Genomic DNA, 16,251 nt, shown 5'->3' with positions numbered 1-16,251 from the left:
AAAATTCACTTTCCTTGCATCCATGAAGCAAGAAATGGGTACTCAGGTTTCCAAACCTCTGCTGAGACGTGCTCTCAGTTTTTTGTCAGGGTCACCTTGCAAATAGCTCTGTCACGTGTATCTCAGTTTTTCAGTGTTTCTGCTGCTATAGCCACTACACCAAACCAGGCCCTTACCCTATGTTCATTATTAAGAATAGTGCAGGCACTATTCCTGGCAGGTATCTAGTCCCTGACTAGTGGCTTCCTACTTTTTTGCCTGGTAATAAATATATGCACAATTAACTGTTTCCTCATTCTGTCCCACAATTCCAATAAAATAACTCTGTGGTTTGTTCACCAGTGTATTATACTACTTAAATCTTGAATTAATTGTGAATGCCCCGGGCAGATGATGAGGTTGCTGACTAAGCCCTGGCTTGAGGTTAACTGAACAGAAGATGGAGGACTACTACATTAGCAGCTGCTGGATGAGTCAGATAACAGTGTAAAAAGCTGGCAAAAGTTCAAGAAAACACTGTGAAAGATGGCTGGACTTCACAGGTGGCTAAGGAAAAGTCAAGTGAGAAAAATGGCCAGACTTTGTAGATCATGGAAGGGGAGTATTGGAGACCTTTTGGGGAGTGGAGTCTTGCAAGGCAAACAGTACCTGTGTAACTATATCAGTAATATAATTTAAGGCTAGGTTGAAAGTAAAAGTATCAGAAATACAAAATTTCAGTGTAGTAAAATCAGGATCAATGGGGAGGAAGTAATTAGGAGTGGGTTGTTTATTTGGGAGGAAGCGGGAGTGGAGAAAGGGTGGTACAAGAGCAGTGAAAAGGAGGGTCAGAACAATGGAAAAGGGACTGAAAAAAATCAAATCATGTTATTGGTGCTGTCTGGCGTTACCTGTGGGGCAGCCCCACTGCTATCCTGCAGCTAGAGTAGCATAACAAACCAAATCCATTGTTCTGACCATGCCACACATGTCAAAAATGTTTCCACAGTCAGGAGAAATGGGGCAGGAACTTTACCCGTCTATCAGGAAAACACCTGGATGAACAGATTGAGCATCTTGGTATGACTGTGTCAGTGCCTATGCTAGACCTGATGGCATTAGCATCTTCCCAACCACTTCTTAACAGAGCATTATATCCTTTACATTTTCATACTAGTTCTTCAGGGAAACTTGGGCAATTATTTCACACCAAATCAAGCTCTGCTTGGAAACCCTCCAGGAATCGAGCAAAGGAAACATGAAAAACAAACACAAAGCTGAAGAATCACTGTTATGTTTTCATGTAATTGACCTGGAGTACCATTAAGCTCTGACATTTTCCCAGGTGTTTACTGGAGAGACACAGCAAATGTAACTTTCCCAATTTCTTTAACACAATATTTGTAGAGCCAAACTTTCCAATGTTCACTTTCAGTAAACATTCACACAGAATAAATGCCCACAAATTTGATATAGCATCCCACTTAAAAATTACTACCAATTTGCAGTACTCTCGTGTCCTTTTTATCTTTTTTTTTTTTTGTAGATTTGCTTTTGCTTGTTTGTGAATGTAACAGGATTACCCTATAACTTGACAGACATTCATAAAACACTTTCCCACAGTTCAATTGCATTTCTCCCAGGCAAGGTGGAGACTTTGCTTATGTGGACAACTTTGCTTTGGGGAGTTTGCTGCTTAGTGCAGTGGGCTGTGAACATTCAGAAGTATAGGTCAAAAGATACATGATTTATGCAACACCAAGATTCCATTGTTATTGCTCATGTAGAAGGATCTGACAGCATTACCTACAAGTGAAGTTTCCCAGCACCTCCAGTGATGTGACTGTTTCCATTTTTTTCTTTAAATATAAGAAACTACCAATAAAATACAGAAAATGTGAAGCCAAAGCTAAGAAATGCCAGAACAATGTTTATTTAATATTGTCTTATCTTTTCTTCCACATATGGTTTACAATACGATCTCTGATTACATGATCACATAGTATTTTTTCCATAGGACCCTGTCTTACACAGTACACAAAGTAGCATTGCTGTATTGATTCTTTGTCTTTTTATTAAAAAGAAGTAAGGAAGTGTCTATCAGTAGAATCTTTGCTGTTTTTGTTGCAGAAGCTAAAGGTTTGATAACAAATGAGAAAGGAACTGCAGGAGCATAAAAAGTGGTTAAAACCAATGAATATTTCCTAGGAAAGAGCTGTAATAATCTTATATCATGCCAAGGTTAGCCTTTTTTGCCTGCTAAGCTAAAATATTCTTAAAACCTGGGACGTATGCAGCCCATGCAGGTAGTCAATCTTACATAATACTAGAGGTTATATTCTTTCTTGCCCCGCTAACAGAGAGTGAAGATTATGGCATTTCCTCAACTACTTGTGCAAATGCATTGTTTGTGTAATATTCAAGTCTCTAAATTCTCTTATTTGTTCCCCATTCAAGGTTCAGATAAGCACCTGGTCATGCTGTTTTCCTGGCAAAAGTGTGAGAGTTTTCCCACAATATTGTCCTGTCAGCACTTCCTTACTTGCACACATATACTCGGGTGGGTCCCCTCCTGCCTTGTTTTGACTTTTTTTTTTGAAGTGTCCCTTGTCCACCTCTGCAGAAACAGTTTTTACTGACTACTTACATCTATTTTCTTGATGTACAATGATGTGGTCACTTCTGCAACAGGAATGGGAATATCTGGGCCAGCCAGATTTTCTACCCAGGACATTAATCAGTAGCTAAGCACGAAAAATGATCTAGGCTCAGCAGGAACTTCCTGGGAAAATATCCTGAACTGTCCAAAATTCTCCCCAAGAGCTCCTGTAACAATCTGTCAAATACTTAATTGTGAAGGTGGCTATATGTTCTATCACCTAGTTTCATGTCAGTCACCAAGGGAAGTGTTTTAACATTCCCGAGTGGTAAATGGAATGAGGTCATTCTAACAAACCATAATTTTAATTGTAAGGCACCATGATGCTTTGGTTCCTTGTGGTTTTCTTCCAGACTGGGACAGTCTGTCAGATCCCTCAGGATTCAATGTAAGCCTGGCTCCACTTCATATTTTCGTTAATTACTTCAGCAACGCATGAGAGAACACATTCATAAGTGTGTGGAGGGAGAGCAGCAAAACTCTACTTTCTGGCTGAAGTACTAAGTAAAATTCATTGAAAACCAGTCCTCAGCCCCACCACTGGTGAATCCTTTTAATACAAGGCCTTTCCCCCAGTCCAGCAGACTTCAGTGGGTTGAGCAAACTCTGCACATGCCCACTCATTCCTAAGAAAAATCTTTTCCCCATCACCTCTCTGGGCTGATGGGGACCTCACTCTGCTCTTCCCTCCTAAGGCCTCAGCTGAAGCTGTGTCCCGTTTTGAGTAGCTCTATCTCCAGTTTTGGGTAATGTAGGTTGCAAAAGTCTCTAGTGAGCTTTCTCTGGCTAGTCTGCAGGTTGAAGGAATTAAGATTTCTTTAAAAAAAAAGGTAAGCTATTGGGAGAGAGAGATAAATTGTTCTTTGTGACCACTGGAGAGGTGTAACAGGAAAAATGAGCTTAATCTACAAAAGGACTTGATAGCAGGGTGACAGGAAAAACACTGAAACTGTAGGATGGTAGAGGAGTGAAACAGAAAACCTAGGAGAAAACAGGGAAAATGTTCTTCACTGTTTGAGATAGACCAGTGTCTGTCAAGGATGGTTTGTCTCCTTCCTCAGTGCATGGGGTTAAGACTAGATGATCTCTTGGACGAGGTCACTTCCAGATCTCCATTTCTGTGACCTCTATTAATGAAGCTGTAGGAAGTAATCCCTGCAAAACTGAAAAAAAAAAAAAAAAAAAGGAGCTGCAGCTGAATATCCGTACATCTCAACACACACACAGAACATACAGCTGTTTTCAGGTGGCAACTGCAGCAAATAGAGGGTAAAAATGACATGTGGAATAAACCCCCCTTGATATACAGCCTATTTAAGTTTCATTCACCTACAGGATATGCTTATATAAATTATCATTCCTAATAAAAGATGAAAATTATTGTAATAACATTTATCTACCCCAGAGACAGATACGCTATTAAGCTTGTATCATGTGCAATTACTGTTACAGCAGGCTGCAGTAGGATAGACAACTACCAACGGAAGATAACAAATAAACTCCCAGTGAGAATAACAATTTCTCTCAATGAGAACCAATAAGAACTTTTGTTTAACTTACTTCAAATTCATTTATGCATTCAAACATTCATTTATGCTCTTGTAGCTATTGCTTAATCTTGAGTAATCTTGGTAACATGCTCTTTTATTTAATGAGCATGCATGGAAGAGTGAAGGTTAATGAGGTATTAATAAGATTTATCCACTTCAAAAATATTTAGCTTGAACTATTCTTCTTGGGGTGCATCAGGCTTATCTGCTTTCCTGGCACTAAAAAGTCAATAGCTATAGCATACCTGAGTCGCATAAAACATAATTACAACATCAGTGCGATAAACCCATTATTCTGTAAAACTAATACATACAGATGTTATCCTAAAAGATATAAACAGCCCTGAAAATGGTTGCACCATTGCTTCAGAAACTGTTAATTGCTTTTTGAAATACAATTCCTCATAAGGAGGTTTTAATTGATTTTGTAAGCACTTTCAATTAAAACACCAGTAGAGAAGAACGAATGTTGAATTCCATTTTTTTTTTTAGGTAAGCAAGTACCTTAGAATTATTTGTACAGCATGTTGCTGTTAGAGGCACTTCATCCATAGTGGTTCAGGGGCCATGACTTCCACATACCGGGGCAATTTCTCAGCTGGTGTAAATTGTTGTAATATCGGTGACTTCACTGGCATCATGACAGTGTGCAAGGGCCCCGTCCCCACTGAGTTCTGATGCCTTGTAATTCCTGCTAATTGCCAGCCCACACGCAGTGTGCAGAATTAAGGCATTTGGGGTCAAGAGTGCCCTCAGTCCCCAAGCTAACATAACCGTACAGTACAGTACATAGATACGTAGTACACGACTCTCCATACTCCTCCGTTATCAAGCAACGTTGGCAAAGAAGCCACGTCATGAAAACGGCGACTGGTTGCATCAACCATGGGCACACTTCAGGGGCTCTGCGCTCTGAATGGTGACATCCTAAACCCTCTTCCAGCTCACAGAAAAGCTCCCACAGTAGCAGGAACCCCTACTTTCCTTACAGTCAAAGTTGCATCGGTTATGTCACCCTACCTGCATTATCCTGGCCAGGATACAAGTCTTCAAACGCTTTTTTCCCTAACCTCTAGTAAGCAGCCTTACTGCTCATTGTCTAATGACTATGAGACCCCAAACTTTCTACCTTGCAGTGAGTGAAGTAGGTATTGCCACAAAATTCTCACTCTCTGTGTGCAGTTATTAACATCTGTACAAATTTCTCTTTTTGAAGGACTGACCCAGAGCACTGTAATCTGGAAACTGCAAATGAACTGTCAGTTATATTACTAAACCTATCAAAACTGGTAATGTCACACGTCATAATTCTAAGAGCCATAGCAAACATTCTAAGTAGAATTGCACATAGTGATGAAAATCAATTAATAGAACAAGAGTATGGGACGTTAAGAGAGTTACCAATTTACAATGTGAAAATGATGTATCAAATTCACACCTGCATGAGTTTCGCTTAGATCTTATGGGGTTAAGTTATCTTTTTTCTGCATGTTTGCTACATGTTCATTTCAGAAATAGTTTGCACTATACTTGAACCTATTAACTGCCCTTTGCAATCTCAAATAACACTTAATTGACCTGACTTTTATTGCAATAATCTTTGTCCAAGTTACCTCTTGCATTAGATGCTCCCACAACTTTACCACATTAGAAAAGTTATGTTCAATGACCTTGCTTATTTTCCTTTGAAGAGAAAAAAAAAATCTTTTATTTTGTGTGAACTTCTCATTTTTTAACAATTCATTTAATTGACTGTAATTCCCACCACATCCCAAGAAGAGGACCTTGGGAACTACTGACCTGTCAGCCTCCTCTCTGTGCCTGGGAGGATCATGGAACAGATCCTCCTAGAAGCTATGCTAAGGCACATGGAGGACAGGGAGGTGATTCGAGACAGCCAGCATGGCTTCACCAAGGGCAAGTCCTGCCTGACCAACCTAGTGGCCTTCTGTGATGGAGTGACTACATCAGTGGACAAGGGAAGAGCTACTGATGTCGTCTATCTGGACTTCTGTAAGGCCCTTGACACAGCCCCTCACAACATCCTTCTCTCTAAATTGGAGAGATATGGATTTGATGCATGGACTGTTTGGTGGATGAGGAATTGGCTGGATGGTCACATCTGGACAACAACTCAATGTCCAAGCGCTCAATGTCCAGATGGAGATCAGTGATGAGTGGTGTCCCTCAGGGGTCCGTATAGGGACCAGTACTGTTTAATATCCTCATCAGTGACACAGACAGTGGGATCGAGTGCACCCTCAGCAAGTCTGCAGACGCCAAGCTGAGCGGTGCGGTTGACACGTCTGAGGGATGGCATGCCATCCAGAGGGACCTGGACAAGCTCGAGAATTAAGCCAATGTGAACTTCATGAGGTTCACCAAGGGCAAGGTCCTGCACATGGGTCAGGACAACCCCGGTATCAATACAGGCTGGGGGATGGAGGGATTGAGAGCAGACCTGCCAAGAAGGACTTGGGGGTACCGGTGGATGAAAAGCTGGACACGAGCCGGCAATGTGTGCTCACAGCCCGGAAACCAACCCTATCCGGGGCCGCATCCCAAGCCGCGTGGCCAGCAGGTCGAGGGAGGGGATTCTGCCCCTCTGCTCTGCTCTGGTGAGACCCACCTGCAGTACTGCGTCCAGCTCTGGGGTCCTCAGCACGGGAGAGACATGGACCTGTTGGAGCGGGTCCAGAGAAGGGACACGAAGATGATCAGGGGGCTGGAGCACCTCTCCTATGAGGAAAGGCTGAGAGAGCTGGGGTTGTTCAGCCTGGAGAAGAGAAGGCTCCGGGGAGACCTTATAGCAGCCTTTCAGTACTTAAAGGGGGCTTGTAAGAAAGATGGGGACAGACTTTTTAGTAGGGCCTGTTGTGATAGGACAAGGGGTAATGGTTTTAAACTAAAAGAGGGGAGATTCAGACTAGGTATAAGGAAGAAATATTTTATGATAAGGATGGTGAAACACTGGAACAGTTTGCCCAGAGAGGTGGTAGATGCCCCATCCCTGGAAACATTCCAGGTCAAGTTGGACGGGGCTCTGAGCAACCTGATCTAGTTGAAGATGTCCCTGCTCATTGCAGGGGGGTTGGAGTAGATGACCTTTAAAGGTCCCTTCCGACTCAAACTATTCTATGATTCCAAGAGTGGATCTTGATGCCACTACCTTTGATTCAGGCTAGTTTGGGAGGATTGATTTCTCTGCTTTAACAGTTGATGCCAAGAGCCTTTTAAAAATGCCACCAGTATGTCTTCTCTGTCAGGTCCCATCCAGACTTCGGAGTCCTTTTGCTTCTGGTCTGTGAGAATTCAAATTTGGCTTGAAGGTTGCTGTAGTTATCAAACACAGAAACACTGGTTAGCTATGAGACTTCATTTCATGACCTCAAGTCCACTGTTATGAGTCAAGTAAGAAAGGTCAGTATTCAAATATCAGTATTCAAAGACCATCATGACTATCAGTACCGCAGAAATCTCAGGAATTAAGTAGCTTTCTGAAATAATTTCAATCAACTTACCTTGTTTTTCCTTCTAATGTGTTACAAGAGGCCTAATAAAAAATGTATTAAACTATTAATTATCATCTTTGTGATACTTGTCTTAGTATTCATTAATATATGATGATTTTCATTCAGTGATATCAGGAGTTATCTTCTTGGTCCAGCCTTACTTAATCAAAATAATTGCAATTCCCTTTGAACAACATGACAGCAACCCTGCATAAGGATACAATCTTTTTCTCCCTCTGTCTCACATACAAGCCATAAAGGGACAGGAAAAACATTTTCTTTTTAGTAGTCATTTACTCCATGCATTTGCAAGTATGTAGAGGCCATGGGATGATCCAAGGCAAAATTACATTTTCTCTGAGGAAGAGCAAGTATTTCTGATTGAAATGTTTGTCTTTTTCCCTGCGGTTATAAATTATTGACCATCCTCTGTTTGTTGTAAAACTTTGATTTGTGGCACAGTTGAGTGGAACTTTTCACATGTGACTGTATATTGCTGGAAAAGAGGCCTCAAAAGAACTTTTTAAACTTTTTCTTTACCAGCGGTCAGTCTGCTCATGATTATTCTCTAAAGATCAAATATATGTTATATAGAGACATCAGAGTTCAGAGATCAGGGATGAGGTAGGCTGGAGGACAGGAGTTTTGCTTGGTACACACAGAAGAAAAATTTGGAAGATTTTAAACAGCATATTATAGAATGCTTGAGAGCAGTATTTACAGAAGAAGAATTGTGGGTCTTTTGTCTCTAAAGTACATAATGCTTGTTTCTTTCAGAAATAAATATAGCCAGGAAGAGGCCTCCTGAGTTGCTTCTTTTCTTGTCACAGGCAACTACATTAAAAATGCCTCTTCATGGAAGTAATAAGATTGCCTCCAAATAACCTAATTTCCAAACTACATTTGCTCCTAGTTACTTCATTTCCATTGTTCGATGTTTTTAATAATTGGGGACTCTATCTATTCAGTAAAAAAGTGTTTATGCATTCTTCATTGTGCTGTGCTAAATAAACTAATTCATCATTGTGCTACTGAATTTCACATGGATTCTTTAAATCTAACTCTCAAAATTATTCATTTTATTATGTGCCCCATTCCAACCCTCCTGTGTATAGGCCTCCAGACTTTGCCTCACCAACTTCACATGCCATGGACTTTGGGTTGTAGATTAATGGTACCAAGAATTTAGACCGGAAGGTCATTTTTTAGCAGTGCAATATAAGCACTGACAGCTATTGGATTACATTAAGTCAATGAAGTTAATCAGGGCACTTAATATCACTTCTAGTAAATTAACGTATACAAGAGCAGTTGCTCTGTGGAATACTTTCATGACAGTGAAAAGGATAGTGTAAATGCAACATATCAATGCAATCACTATTTCAAATTAATAGAATTCCCCAAACAGTGCATAACATTTCTGATAAAGGCTTAAATAATTTCAGAACTTTCTGTAACCAGTGAATACTTTCTGGTACACAATAAAAGACTGCCCTGGAGTATCCTCACGGTGTTTCAAATTTCACATATACCAAGATTTATTACAATAATTATTTGAAACTATTCAAAAACTGGGTCGTCTTAGCCAGATATCAGATGCTGTTACAGATCTCTTGAGTAAAATAGAATAAAATGTTATTAAACATTGTACAAGGTGAATGGTTTAAGTTTCTAGAAGAAACATAGGATACATAAAAATGTTTTCATACAGAATGTTATAGGATTACATACGGTTTAGTCAATAAAACATAAGATTAAATATATGAAAAGGCCAAATACTTAGATTCCTTCAAAAGGACCTAATGTAGTAATCTTTCCTCTTTACATTTTAGCCCCTAGGTGTTATTTTAGCTATTCTTATCTATCTAGAGAAAAATCATAAAGAATGTCAAGATTTAACCTTATTTCCAAAGCAGACATACAAGTCTAATACTAATGTTTGTATACAGAACAAAAGGATTGCACAATCAGTTCTCAGAAAATGCACGCTTTGGGAAGCTCTCCGTAACTCAGTATGAAATATTTAACTATGCCTAACTGTAGATATTTCACCCGGGGTTTTTATTAGGATACAAAAGCAGAAAGAAAGCCCGAGGAAGCAAAAGTATTCTCAACAGGTTCACCACATATAATCAGAATAACATGCGAACTTCAGAAGGATTTTGTAATTACTGTTGCTACTTTTCTGGAAAGCTAATAAATGTAAAGAAGTTTCATTCTTTAAAAATAACCCCAGTAGAACATACAGAAGTTAGAACTATCACAGTGAAGCAACATATTTTATTAAAGTATTTTGCAATAACATTTTATTCCATGAGCTGGAGGCATAGATTGCTTTTTCAGCAACCACTTAGAGCAATTCAATTATATATTTACAACAGTATGTACCAGCAAACTCTCTGTTGCTCGACACAGTTCTGTTTCGAAGCACAACTGCTTCCTTTCAAAGGGTAGCAGAGAGGTGTGCAATTTGATGCTGCCTGCTCTGTGTCATACCGTTGTCAAAGATGTTGAAACTGTGATGTAAGAGTGGCTGAATTGACAAAGGCCTTGTATTCTGGTGTTACTCATATATTCTTATTCTAATTTTAGTATAACTCTAGAGACAGAATACGCCTGCTCTCTAACCCACAAGGGAGGGTAGAAAAGCCTTTTAAAAATCTTACTCAGTTGTCTGCAAACACAGGACTGTTTTGTGGGAAACAATTTTCCTGAGGTTTGTATCTACTGGCAGTGAGAAGTGTGGGGACTCCATAGCCAGTTTGCATCTTGCCAGTCATTAATGTTTGGTGGGAATTTAAGCTAGCATATCATCACACCTGTATTGCATTCTCATGGCATACCTTCACTTAACCTTCTCACTCCATAATGCCAATCTTCCACAAAATTATTGTGACTGATTTAGTGTCTCTCTCATAGCAGAACTGCATCTTTTCACTTACTTTATCATTCCCTACAGGCTGCTTCTTCAGCATCTTAACATCTTGATCATTTTTCTCTATATTTATTTTCAGATTTTGCTGAAGTATTGCCTAGAACTGTTGTAGATAGAATGCGCAACAGCCATGAACAGTACGAGGTTGATACCCTCTTGCTGTTTGCAACTCACAACAACTTTGGCCTTTAACTAGGTATTTTACATAGCAAAATCATGAATTTCTTGCTATTTGGTATCACCTGTCCTTGGCTCTGTATTGCTGATTTCCTTTTACTCTTCCCTGTCAAAGGACCTCAAGCCAGCCAGAGATCTGAGGGAATTTTGCCAGTGCTCTTTGACCCAATCCAGCTTTGGGTGCTAAAATGAGGGTTTTTAACAACTCAGACCAGAACAACAAAATTCTTAAACAGAGAAAACACAGCTTTGCTGTCTGAGAGATAAATAAGAGGGTTTGTAAGCAAGACTCCTGCCTGTCTAAAGCATCCTTGCTTGGTCCTTCAGTCCTGCCCTAAGTCCAGTAATCTCCTGAAGCTTCCTGAGGTCTAGCAAACTGGACAGATCTAACAGGTCCCTATGAATTGTTTTTCAGGCCCTTCCTTCCAAATCCTAGCTGCCGAACTGCTTCTCCTGCCTCACAGGAGTTGTCTCTGTTGAGTCCCTTCCCATCCATTGTTCATCCCATCCTGCACTACCTGAGCACTACTCAGCCTGGAATACTCAGGGAAGGTGCAAGCGCTCCACCTTGAGAAGGGCTCATAAGATCAAGTGCAGGTCAGCCATGACAAATCAAATGGACAATTCCAGCAAAATAACCACACCTAGTAAAACACAAACAGACACCATCTAGTGCAGCAAGCATCAAATTGCCTCCCCAGCAGAAAAGTACACCATTACATTGTGCCCATTTGACTAACTCTACTGAAAAAAATTACCTAATTGCTGTCATCATGGCCAGTTTCTCTTCACATCTTTCCACATCAATGGTTTTCCCTTGCATTTAAAATGCAGTTCAAGCTATTGCTCCCTGACTTGTGGGCTTCTCAATCTACCTTAGCTTTCTGCTACCTTGCTTTTACAGTTTCTCCCTCCCCTTGTTCAGTCCATATGGCCTGATAAGCAATCTGCTTGACATTTTATGCTTTTGAAACCATTTTCCACTAACTTGCAGCAGATTTCTTCCTTGTCCCTGACTATAACTAAAGCAGCACCCCAACCAACCCATTCATTACTTCTCCATAAAGTTTATTTCCTGTAAAAGTCCTAGATCACCTTCTCCTAAAAGTGGTCAGAAACCAAGTGGCAGAAGATGTCTACTAAGGGCAAGTATGATCCAAACAGTTCGGATCTCACAGACAGTGAATTGACGTCACTATTTAGGATGTTTGCTGCCTTTCTTATCTCTTCTTAGCTACGTTCACCCTGTAGAAAGAGAGAGGGTGGCTTCTTAGACTCATGTAACAAGCTGTCCAAGTAAAAAAGCCTAATAGAGAAGAAGTGTTGTGCAGTGGAAAACGTGTGCTCCCATGTCTTCTAGCCCTTGGTATGCCAGGTAAACTCATCTAAAACTAAGGACTTTGCCTTGCAGGCAAACCCCACTTTTTGTTTATTTTAATATTGAATCCTACCCCAGTGTAGAAACTCCAGGGCTTCCTTGCAGATATCAGTTTCACTGTACATAGAGGAATTTCCACTTCCTGGGTAAATAAACAAAAAGACAATCTTTGCTGCATCAAAAGCCTTATTTTTTCAGTCAACTCTGCTAACAAACACAACTAAAATGGCAATAATTTGTGCTGGCAAGGTACATTATTTGTGAAAGATGTATCAGAATGGCTCGCTCCTCACAGAAATGTAGAATGCCCAGAAACATGCTAATTCAACTACATTTGAACTAGGCGACCTCGCATCAACGATTCTTATGCTCATTTTGTTCCCAGTGAACAGCTGACAAGCAATGAGTTTTATTTTGTGTTTAGGGTTGAAAGGTACTTAAGAAAACCAATGAGTTCTGAAGTCTAAAACCAGCCTTTTGAATTTCCTTTCTTTATTCCCCCTGTCTTTTGTTCTTTCTAGTTTGTTTCTGATACATCTCATTAGTGTTCATTTGGCACTAGTCAAAGAGCAAGACATTACGGAACATAATCATTGCAACAATGATTGATTATTTCATTTTGCTGCATAAATTATAGCAATCTTTGCTATGTTTCAGGAAGGTGTGCACACAGTCATATCTCCTCTCATGGGTTCTATTTTAATAAGAAAGGGTCAACATTAAAAGCTTTCTATATGAAATCACAGATTGGCCAATGTAGCTGGACCTCACTCCAAACCTTAGTTTGTTTTACATAATTTAGAAACTAAGAAAGCACATTTCCTCTGATTAAACAACAATAATTAATCTTTGGCTTCCTGCAGGATTTGAAAACTGTGTAGCAGAAGGGGTAAATGGCAGCCCTTAATGTTCTTATCCCCCAGTGGGATGGGGGAGAGAATGGGAAGGGTAAAAGTGAGAAAACCCGTGGGCTGAGATAAAGACAGTTTAACAGGGAAATCAAAAGCCGCGCACACGAGCAAAGCAAACCCGGAATCCGTTCCCCACTCCCCGCCGGCAGGCAGGTGTTCAGCCACCTCCAGGAAAGCCGGGCTCCAGCACGCTGAGGAACGGCGACTTGGGAGACAAACGCCATCACTCCCAACGTCCCCCTTCCTTCTCCTTCCCCAGCTCTATCTGCCGAGCATGACGTGCTACGGTCTGGGATATCCCTGGGGTCGGTCGGGGTCAGCTGTCCCGGCTGTGTCCCCCCCCGACTCCTTGTGCCCCCCCAGCCTCCTCGCTGGTGGGGTGGGGGGAGAAGCAGAACAGCCCTTGGCTCTGGGCAGGCGCTGCCCAGCAGTGAGGGAAACATCCCTGGGTTACCAACACTGTTTTCAGCACAAACCCAAAACACAGCCCCATACCAGCTACTGTGAAGAAATTTAACTCTATCCCAGAAAAAAACAGCATGTTATTAAAATAAATAAAATTACTACCAGGCTTTAAGGTAAGCATGAATTTACCTGCTTTGCAAAGACATTTTATGTGAGGGCTTTTCCCATTTTGCTCTCAGCTGTAGGTTAGTAAGCAACATGTTGCAATGTATTTGCATACAAAACCATTTTAAAGCAGCACTTGGACACACAGCTGAGTTGCATCTATGCCATTATGGCTGGAAGATAAGGCAAGTGAAAGCTTCTGCTATAGCTTCTATCAAATCAGTATATCAGGCTCAAAAGTATGGTGTGGTTTACAGTAAATATATATACATACATCTTTCTGTACCAAGTCACCTGATTTTTGTGTGCTTCCCTGTGATGATCTTCAATAAGATCTTCAATCTTCAATTCCCAAATCTTCAGAAAGATTCTCTGTTCAAAGCAAAGCTCCGGCTCTGAATGTTCCTAATGTTTTATATGACAACAAAACTGTCTGTTTAAATGAAACATGAAGAAACCTTCACAGCAGGAGATTGCTGTGAAACATGATGTATTCATCTGACATTTTCAGATATGTTGCCTGGGGTTACATCCAAATACTTCCCACATAGTTGTATTGAGTGCTTGCTCCTGTGTGGCAAAACAGAGATAACATTCAAAATGCACCTAATTATATTTCTATTATCTTCTGCTTTCAAGTGAGAGTGTAAGTGCAAGACTCATAATGATGCTGCAAGTCAATGGAAAATTCAAGAAAATCTTTACACCAGAAAATAAAAATCAAAGTAAAGTAATTGAGAACTCAGCTTTTTACCCATAAAACTGTTGAAAAGTCGGATGAATAAGGAAAGAGCAGGAGTTTGACTATCTCTTAAAACAATGGGTGGAATAACCCTGTCTTATTTCCTCCTATGTTATCTACAGCATTAAGCTTTTTAATGTGTAAGTATTCAAGCTCCACTGATACCTCTCTCGGTACTGTCTGCTGGTGTATCCTGGAATCTGACTGAGACTTGGAGCCACATCTCTGATACCTATTTTCAAACATATTTGATGCAAATCTTCTATGTTTAGTGTCTTGCAGTTTGCTCCCTCATTAGGCAACATTCTGTATCAATGCCAGTTTCAAGGATATTTCTAGCTACATGTGTTTATACAAGATTAGGCATAACCTAATACATAGGTAGTAGGTTACACAGGCTTACATGGCTTAAGACACATAGTGTCTCATAAGAACATGTCATCCTAGTTCTTCTAAGTTGGCTTTGCCTTTATCAGCTACTTCTCATATTTCTCAGTACTTTCATATGAAAAACGAAGCCTGTTTAAATATGCCAAGGAACAAAACAAGAATCTGGATGTTTAGCTATCATCCAGGCCCCTTCTGATATGCATTGCTCTGCAAGCTTTGTTTTCTTTAGAGGTGGAAATGTATCCAAACAATCCCGTATCTGTTTCTCAGTCTCTAAAACTATTAAAATAAAATGTTATCTTGACTACTGAGGGCCACAATATTTCCCATTAGTAAGAAATATGACAGTGTTGGATAATATTGTAAGAAGACAAAAATAATTAGCACTATTGAGATATTATTTGCGGAAGTGATGTCTGCCCCAGCTGGGAAAAAAAAAGAAAAAAAAAGAACCCAGACAGTTTATAAATTGGATTTAGATGAACACATAAAGAATCCAAAAGCCCACTTGAAATTGTTAAAGATGTCCTGGAAATTTTAGTGTATGTTGTCTAAAACCATTCTGCCAGGAGCTGTGGATTCAAAAGTAAACATCCAAATGCATCAACGACAGCCTGAAGGATACCCAGTGGCTCCCTGTACAGGACAGAAAAAGAACAAGGACTGTGTATACACCTCTGAAAGCTGAGGAAATAGACATTGTTTGACAAAAGAGAATTGCTGGAGACAAAAAATGAAACATGCGGTTCGAATCCCTGAGTAGCTGATGTGTTAGCACCTCCAATGGGATCAAAAAGGGAATGGAACTGTGGATTTTTGCACTGCATTTATATTGGTATTTGTCTTATGTGAGGGTTCCTCGGGTTGCTGCTGAGAGATAAGAAAGCATTGCTCTGCTTCCCTCCGACACACACGTGAGTATAGGAACTAGAGGTATGCTGGAAGGTGGCACAGCGTGGCATTATAATCTCTGATCTCGCCTCTCCTGCATGCTCAAGACTAATCCGTTCACCAATGGGCAGGGAATTTTCCCCACAGGTCAAGCCCTATGAAGCCTCCTTTGGGGAGCGTTAAGGGAGTCTGTTTCTCAGGGGTAAGCGGGAGTCACTACTGCAGGGTCCAGAGATGCCTGAGATTGCTCCTGATGCATGGGCAAGCCTGTGGAGTAGCTGTCCTGTGGGGCTTTCCCGACTGCACGCCTCAAGCTGACAGCTGCCGGTGGGAGGACGGACTCTGCGGTCTCTGCCGAAACCTCCTGCTCCTCTTCCTCCTGGGAAATGAACCCGTGACTCTTGCCGCTGGACTCAGCTGACCGGTTTCTGGAAGCGCTCTGCTAGGAGGCAGAAGGGTTGAGATGGAAGCAGGCGTAAGGGAGTTCTAAGAGGGTGTCCTGGTTTCGGCTGGGATAGAGTTAATTTTCTTTCTAGTACCTGGTATAGTGCTGTCTT

General features: G+C 40.7%; 1 long non-coding RNA gene across 2 annotated transcripts in view; it reads right to left on the bottom strand.

The window, feature by feature from the left end:
- Positions 1 to 2,940: 2,940 nt before the first annotated feature.
- Positions 2,941 to 16,251, bottom strand: part of LOC115353164 — a 28,372-nt gene continuing 15,061 nt past the window's right edge. The window contains exons 2-4 of one of the 2 annotated variants that reach the window (XR_003927464.1): positions 7,358 to 7,521; positions 6,818 to 6,868; positions 2,941 to 3,801 (exon numbers count right to left, since the gene is read on the bottom strand). This is a non-coding gene — a long non-coding RNA (uncharacterized LOC115353164). The remainder of the gene's footprint in view (positions 3,802 to 6,817; positions 6,869 to 7,357; positions 7,522 to 16,251) is intronic. The other variant, XR_003927463.1, reaches the window with a different exon arrangement.

This window comes from Aquila chrysaetos, chromosome 18 (genome assembly GCF_900496995.4).
Source record: "Aquila chrysaetos chrysaetos chromosome 18, bAquChr1.4, whole genome shotgun sequence".
Lineage (NCBI taxonomy): Eukaryota > Metazoa > Chordata > Aves > Accipitriformes > Accipitridae > Aquila > Aquila chrysaetos.
This window is presented reverse-complemented; position numbering and strand designations above follow the sequence as displayed.